The 7,885-nt window shown below is 39.9% G+C and overlaps 1 pseudogene across 1 annotated transcript in view; it reads right to left on the bottom strand.

Moving 5' to 3' along the window:
* Positions 1-4,869, bottom strand: part of LOC105541990 — a 27,408-nt pseudogene extending 22,539 nt beyond the window's left edge. Inside the window, exon 1 of the transcript XR_001006408.1 lies at positions 3,502-4,869. The product of XR_001006408.1 is annotated as an aspartate aminotransferase, mitochondrial-like (transcript). The remainder of the gene's footprint in view (positions 1-3,501) is intronic.
* Positions 4,870-7,885: the final 3,016 nt, after the last annotated feature.

The raw sequence follows: 7,885 nt of genomic DNA, 5'->3' as shown, positions 1-7,885 counted from the left end.
TCAGAAGAAAGGAAATGTTCTACCTCGCACATTATTGTCCTTTGTATATAAAGGACAATAAATAAAGGTTATGTAAATAAGTACACAGCCAGAATTCTTTTAGGACACACACATAGAATGTAAGTTATTTGGCTTTTGAATACAACGATTACTTGCAAAAGTTTGTTGCAGTTAGAAATGCTTACTCGTATCTTTCCTTCTTATCATTACCTAGTTAAATAAACAAATGGCAAACATTTGTGTGAAGAGTCATATATTATGTGAAGTGCTAGATGGTGACATGTTAATAAAAGGACCTACCAGTAAAAAATGTAGTTTTTAAAATTGAAATGAGAAAACCTTTATTGGATTTTCTAGATCTGCCTATAGTAACATCCCCAGTTCCTCTGCTAACATCATCGTCATGTAGCAGGACGAGCCGCAGACAAAACCTCTCAGACACCGAGTTGTAGAAGGAAGGGCTTTATTCAGCTGGGAGCATCCGCAAGCTACTGCCTTAAAATCCGAGCTCCCCGAGTGCACAATTTCTGTCCCTTTTGAGGGCTCACAACACTAAAGATTTCACATGAAAACGTCGCGATTGATTTCAGCAAGCAGGGGGTACGTGACAGGGGCTGCATGCACCGGTAGTCAGAGAGAAACAGAACAGGGCAGGGAGTTTCACTATGTTCTTTTATACAATGCCTGGAATCTATGAATAATATTGGTTTCTAAGTTATGAGTTGATTTTTAACTACTGGGTTTAGGCCAGGCAGGCCCAGGCCTGGTTTTGGGCCTGGCACCCGGCTGCCTGTCTTTGGTTTTACTTTCTTGTTTTTTTCTTAAAACAGGTACTGAGTATAAAACAATATGAGAGGGTCTCTCTCTCCTCAATCATAGCAGTTACAATACACCTATCTCTTATTTTACCTTAGAGTGGTATTACCCAAAGTGTGTATCATGGATCAGTGGCAGTTCATGAACTATGTGTTACGAGTCAATAGTGAGGTACACACAGACTTTATTAGTCTGTTTTCATGCTGCTGATAAAGACATACCCAAGACTGGGCAATTTACAAATAAAGGGGTTTAATTGGACTTACAGTTCTATGTGGCTGGGGAAGCCTCACAATCATGGCAGAAGGCAAGGAGGAGCAAGTCACGTGTTACATGGATGGCAGCAAGCAGAGACAGCTTGTGCAGGAAAATTTCCCCTTATAGTAAACATCAAACCTCATGAGACTTACTATCACAAGAATAGCACAGGAAAGACCTGCCCCCAAGTCACGTCTTGCATGGATGGCAGCAAGCAGAGAGAGCTTGTGCAGGAAAGTTTCCCCTTATAGTAAACATCAAACCTCATGAGACTTACTAGCACAAGAATAGCACAGGAAAGACCTGCCCCCATGATGCAATTACCTCTCACTGGGTCCCTCCCAAGCATGTGAGAATTCAAGATGAGATGTGGGTGGGGATACAGCCAAACCATATCACAGACATTGAGAGTAAGCATTTAAACACTCATATAGCAACTTGACATTTCCTTAATAACCAAGTTGGGGAATCCATCTTGTTGGACAGGAAACAGACAAGTGTGGTACCATCAGACTCGGTGGTGGGTCACTTGTGACATGAGTGTGTATGAGTCATGAGAAATTGTACAGCATTTAAAAATTTGTTATCTTAATGTTATTTTGTCAACTACAGTCCAACTGTGCATAAACATCTGAAATTCCCATATTACCTGCTTGTAAAATAATAACGAATAATTATGAAATTTGCAGGATAACTTGTTGGAAATAGTTATTGATGATTTGTGAAAATAGAATTTGAAAACAAGGCATCATTTGCATTATTTTGGGTAAGATTTAGAAACAAATAACCTCAACTTGCAGGAATTATCTTAAAATTTCTTTCTCTGTTCTCTTGAATATAGATCTTTGAAATCAGTTCTAGTTTTAATGGTAAATAGAAATACCTGAGGTACTCTTTCTCTTCAGTGAATAGAATATTGTCATAAATGCAACCTCATAAGCTCATTTGTCACATTACAACTTTACATATTAATATAAATAAAATTCATTCACAGTGTGGGTGTAGGCATTTAATATAGGAAATCCAATTTCATACTTAAACTTGGGATTAGTTACAGTTTTATTTTTTCTTCTTTTTCCTTTTGTTTCTTAATTGATAAATAGTAACTACATATTCATAAAGTATGTAGTGATATTTTGATACATATGATGTACAATAATTCTATTAGGGTAATTAGCATATCTATCATCTCAAACATTTATCATTTCTTTATGTTGGAAACATTTAATATCCTCTTCCTAGCTTTTTGAAACTATATTACATATTATTTTTAACCGTAGTAATCATACAGTGGTATGGAATGCTAGGAGGTATTCCACCTATCTCCTGCACGATGGAGAAACAGAAAATGTCTTTTTGGTTTTTTTTTCCCCATCACATCATCAGGCTGAACATTTTCTAAACTTTATCCTCTGTTTCCCTTTCAAAACTGAATATTTTAACAGCACGCAAGTCACCTCTTGACTGCTTCAATGCTTAGAAGTTTCTTCTGCCAGACACCCTTAATCATCTCCCTCAAGTTCGAAGTTCCACAAATCTCTAGGCTGCAATAAGTCTACATGGTTTCCAGGGGGTGAAGCCTGAACCCAGCTGGCAGCACACAAAGCCTAGAATATCCTCTTTTCTGGTACCACCTCGTGCCACTGGACTCAGGGGGTGAGACGAGTGACTGCACAACCACATTCAACAGAGGAGGTACAACTGGGCAGAGACAACATCACAACCAGAGAAGCCTACACACTCATTCAAGAGGATGCTGAGATAAAGTACAGTTACCTACTCTCCATTATTCTTTGCTGAGAAAGGCGAGGGTATGACATCAGCAGAAAATTATGTTTATTCTTAAAAAAATCCCAATAGGATGGGGTTGATGGTCATTCAAGCAGTAGAATGAGATAAAAATCTGCATTAGTTAAAAATCTTTGTAAATAAGGAAAAGAACAGCAATGGCAAGGGAGAAAAGAGAGCATTCTTATTTAAACTGCATTATTTTCCTTGCTGTAGTGGCAGCAGACTCATTGGTTTTCATAAAACGTCATTTCCGCAGTGCAGTCTATTGACAAGGCTGCTCCATGATGGGAGGACAGACATGAGGCCAAGTGTTCATGACAGAACTAGGTCTTCTCTCAAAGCCTCTACTGTGGCTATTTCTCATGAGGAACCTGACACTGTATGACAATTCAGTTAAAGCTTCTGAAATATTGCAATGGCATAAATGACAGGTTTTTTGGTGTGATGACTTCTTGTACATGTAAACTCTTTGAGAAAAGTTGGAGATAAAAGGACAGCGGGGAGTTTGGTTTAGAGCCACAATGTTCCAGATGCCAGCCACGGATCCCTCTGCCCTGTGTCACTACATGTTCTTTTCTGATAAACACTCAATCGCTGAGTGTTACACACTGTGGTTTAAGGAAATGATCCACTCACCACCATCCAACCTCTCTCATCCTCTGTGTGAAGCTCCCAATAGCAGAGGCTGAAGATAGAAAGGCTATCTCTGTTTCCTTGCACCAGGTACATTACTTGGTTATCTGGTGAATGGTATGAGCAAGGTAGCCCACATTGCCAGAGATGACCCCTGCCACAGAGATGCGGCCGTCCTTTGTCATATAGATGGAGAACTCTTTGGTCAGCTGCTCCACCTGTTCAGGCTTTAGCCCTGTGAAACAAAACATGCCAATTTGGGCAGTGATGTGTGGCCAGTTGTGGGTGGAACTCTCCTTCTTGAGGTTGGAGACCAGGTGAGTCCGCATGCTAATGATGTAGTCGGCCATGCCTTTCACTTCTTGCAACCATTGTTTTCACAAATCAGGGGTGTTAAGAATGGTAGAAGCAATCTGGGCCCATTGTGGGGACGGTTGGAATACATGGGATGGATCAAGATCTTCAACTGTGACTCTACCCTTTTGGTTTCACCTCATCTTCACATACCACAGTGAAGGCTCCTACACACTCACCATATAAGCCCATGTTCTTGGCATATGATCAACAGAGACAAACATTAATGCCCTGTTTGATGAAGTGGCACACAGTCCAGGCATCCTTATCACCATCACCACTGGTAAAGCCTTGGTAGGCCATGTCAAAGAACGCAAAGAGATTCCTCTTCTTTACCAATGTTGGCATTTCCTTCCACTGTTCCGGATGTGGGTCCACTCCTGTGGAATTGTGGGTGCAGGCATGCAGAAGAAGAACAGTTTGCTCTGGTATTTTTGAGAGGTCCTTCACAGCACCTGTGAAGTCAAAACCGCAAGTCTTGGGGTCATAAAACTAATAACCTTGTAGCTGCATGCCAGTGTCCCTGAAGACGGGTGTGTGATTTCCCCAGCTTGGTTTGGGCAGAAAGACCTCTCAGATGACCTTAAAAAATCTTTGCAGAAAACTGGCTCCAACCCTTAAGGCTCCAGTTCCAGTGACAAACTGGCCACTTTTCAAGACTTCGCTGTTCTCACGAGGGCTAGTTCAGCAGATGCCTTGCAAAATTCAGCCAGGCCCCCAATGGGCAGGTATTCCCGGTCCAAACTTTTTGTGATAATCTGAATCTTTGCCTTGCGGACGCTAGGCAGCACATAAGGCTTTTCGTTATTATCCCGGTAGGCATCAACTCCCAGACTCATCTTTTTGCTATTGCTGTCCCTCTTAAAGGCTTCAATGACTCCCAGAGAGATATCTGGAGGTCCCATTTCTACATGGGTCCATCAGGAACGGTCTCTGGCTGAGGCCGCGGCAGCGAGGCCCAGGTGGAAGGTGGCGGGCGATCCTGGAGAGGACGCGGACAGAGTGCAGCAGGGCCATGGTGGACAGTAGGAGGGCAGTGGGCAGCTGCAGGACTGAGCAGAGGGTTCTCTGTAGAGTTTTAATTGTGAGAGATAATTTGTGAGGTTGATCTTAAGCTGTAGCCAATCTGGTCTGCTTTGCATGTCTTTCTGTATGGCCCATAGCAAATTTGCTGAGGACCTCCATCTTGTTTAACATCCTGGGGAGCAAGGCCTGTAACCACTTGGCAAGGTTTTTGTGTAGCCTCTGTGTAGCTTGGATTCAATCCTGGCTTAGGGAATGAGTCTTGTCTGGTTTCATATCTGCGTGACCTTTTGCCATCTGTTGATTCCATTTCTCTTCACGAACTGCCTTGGATTTTCCTTTCTCTGAGCATTTAGCAGAGTTTGAAAGTCAGAAATACTGCCACTTGGTGTGGCTAAATTCAGATAATAAGGGAGTTAAGAGGATTTTCTTAAGGAGTGCTCAGCTTAATTAAAAGTGGATATCCGAGTTAGGGTCATATTTAAAAGGCCTTTAGGTTTCCCTTTTCTTGGACATTTTTTTTTGCTGGAAAAAGGTTTTTCTTGCTCAACTGAATTATTTTTTCTGCATTTTGCTTTGCCACTTTTAATGTGTGCATGAGAGGGGCGAGACCTCTGTTTTTCTCATGGACCCCATAAATTAAAAACACCCAGAGGCCAATAAGCCAGTTAGGAGATTGGCAAATGAAAGATCTTATGGGGATTGGATTATCTTTTACCTGTCTGTGTAATTATATATGTGTTGTGTGTGTGATGTTCATACCAAAAAAAGAGCTCTAATTAATTTCGTCTAAAGGAAGACAAGCACTTGGATCAAATATTTTATAAAAGAGAAGATAAAAAGCTGTGGTACCTTTCAGTTCATGTAACTTTGATCTTGGAGAAATAAAAAAAGCCTTAACGATTATTGGTAAAAAGCAGATGTCATCAGAATGTAAATAGGTGGACCACATTATGCAGGTCAGATACTAGGTTGGCTAAATATTTTAAGGTCATAAACTGCTTTTTTGGTTTTTGAGAACTTTTCAATTTGCTGACTTCACAATTGGTAAGGCCTGGGGACATATGGAACTAAACATGCCCTTAATTATGCTCAAAGGAGTCAAACCTTGGCTGCACCTAGCACATAATCAAAACAACTTACCAGGTTTTACGTTAAAGTTAAAAATTGCTAAAAGTTACCATTATGGCATGCAATTGAGACTATTGGAAATAGATTTACATGCAAGGTGTGTAAGAACAGTGAAATGTGTTTTAATAAAAGTTTATAAGAAATCATAAAAATGTAAATTCCTGCCAAGGTTGAAGATTTGTTTTAAATCAGATAAGATAAAGCTAAAAGTTCAAACAACTGGTGGAAGGATTGTAAAAGTTAATCTTGCAAAAAATTATCTGTGCGAACATATTGAATAACTTCAAAAATTATTATATAATTTTTCTGTAAATTGAGCATTGAAATAAAAGCACAGCAAGGTATCCTTAAGGCACTAATCTGCTCTTCAGCAAAATTTGTATAAAAGGGTTATACAAGGTTTTTTCTTTTAAAAAAGTTCTTAGTCATTATTTCAGCAAAATAAATAGCTTATGGTAATCCGGAATTCTATTTCATAACAGCAAGTATTTTAAGCCTCTAATATATTTAACAGGCTTTCTAAAATCAAACTTCAGTTTCAAAATTGTCTTTCCTGATACCTGGCTTTTCAGATACTTCAGAGGGCCCCTGAAGTGCTCAGAAAAGAAAGGTAAACAGGATTATGTGACATGTTTAGGTACATGGGATTGCCAGAATGGTAGTCAATCTTCTTTAGGTCATATTTTGGTGAATAATACTAGTATACGTTCAAAAATTGTATGGAATTTTTAAAAGTCTAATGTCTAAAGTATATGCTATCAATCATAATTAAGGTTGTTATGTTAAGTTATTGTAAACCACAGAGATAACCAAACTTTGTCAACTGTGTTTCTAACTGTAACTACCCTGGACATATTGTTATTCACAGACAATTGTTGTCTTGTTTTAATCTTTTTCATAAGATGGTTTATAATAAGCTATAGAACTTTTACAAGTGCTCTCAGATACAGGTTTCTGATACCTTTGGGAATTGTGACATTGGAATAAAGGAAAAATATACAGAACTCATGAAGAGCTAAAATGTTCATGACTATCAAGCAAAATAAGAGTTAACTGAGTGAACTCAAAAAAATGAAGCAACCTTTTACACTTTTGCTTGGATATTTCTGATCCTTGTTTTGTTTTTTAGAGTCAAGAAAACATACTTTGAACTATTCATAGCCTTTAACAATTGAGTAGGGTATATGCCTGTGAGCAAAATTTGGACCATGTTTGCTTCTCTCTGCCTGCTTCCTGTAGAATCTGGAAACTATCTGTGAGTATTCTTAACTTATGGCAATATACTTGTTTGCATCAGTGAAATAAAAATCCATTTTCTTTTGCAACAGGATGCAATTGAAAAAACTGGCTGTCTTACCAAGGCTTTGATTGGATGGGTATGCTTCTCTTTAAGGAGTCAAGCTCAACTTGCAGAGCCAATAAAAGTCCATTGGGGAAGGCCAGATGCGATGGCTCACGCCTGTAATCCCAGCACTCTGGGAGGCCAAGGTAGGTAGATCACCTGAGGTCAGGAGTTCGAGACCAGCCTGACAAACATGGAGAAACCCCATCTCCACTAAAAATACAAAATTTGCCATTCATGGTGGTGCATGCCTGTAATCCCAGCTACTCAGGAGGCTGAGGCAGGAGAATCGCTTGAAGCCGGGAGGCAGCGGTTGCGGTGAACCAAGATTGCACCATTGCACTCCAGCCTGGGCAACAAGAGTAAGAGGGAAAAAAAAAAAAAAAGGCCCTTGGAGAAACTGATTTCATATAGCCTTGTCTATGCAGTTCCTGTACAAGGTTCATAATCTATGATCAGTAAAGAATGTCACTTTCTAACAGGCCCTGGAGCTCCAAGTTTATCTTGGAACCTTAAGGCAAGAGATTACCCAACTCA

The sequence above is a fragment of the Mandrillus leucophaeus genome, unplaced genomic scaffold (genome assembly GCF_000951045.1).
Source record: "Mandrillus leucophaeus isolate KB7577 unplaced genomic scaffold, Mleu.le_1.0 Scaffold249, whole genome shotgun sequence".
NCBI lineage: Eukaryota > Metazoa > Chordata > Mammalia > Primates > Cercopithecidae > Mandrillus > Mandrillus leucophaeus.
The sequence above is the reverse complement of the archived record's forward strand: the minus strand, read 5'-3'. Positions and strand labels throughout refer to the sequence as shown.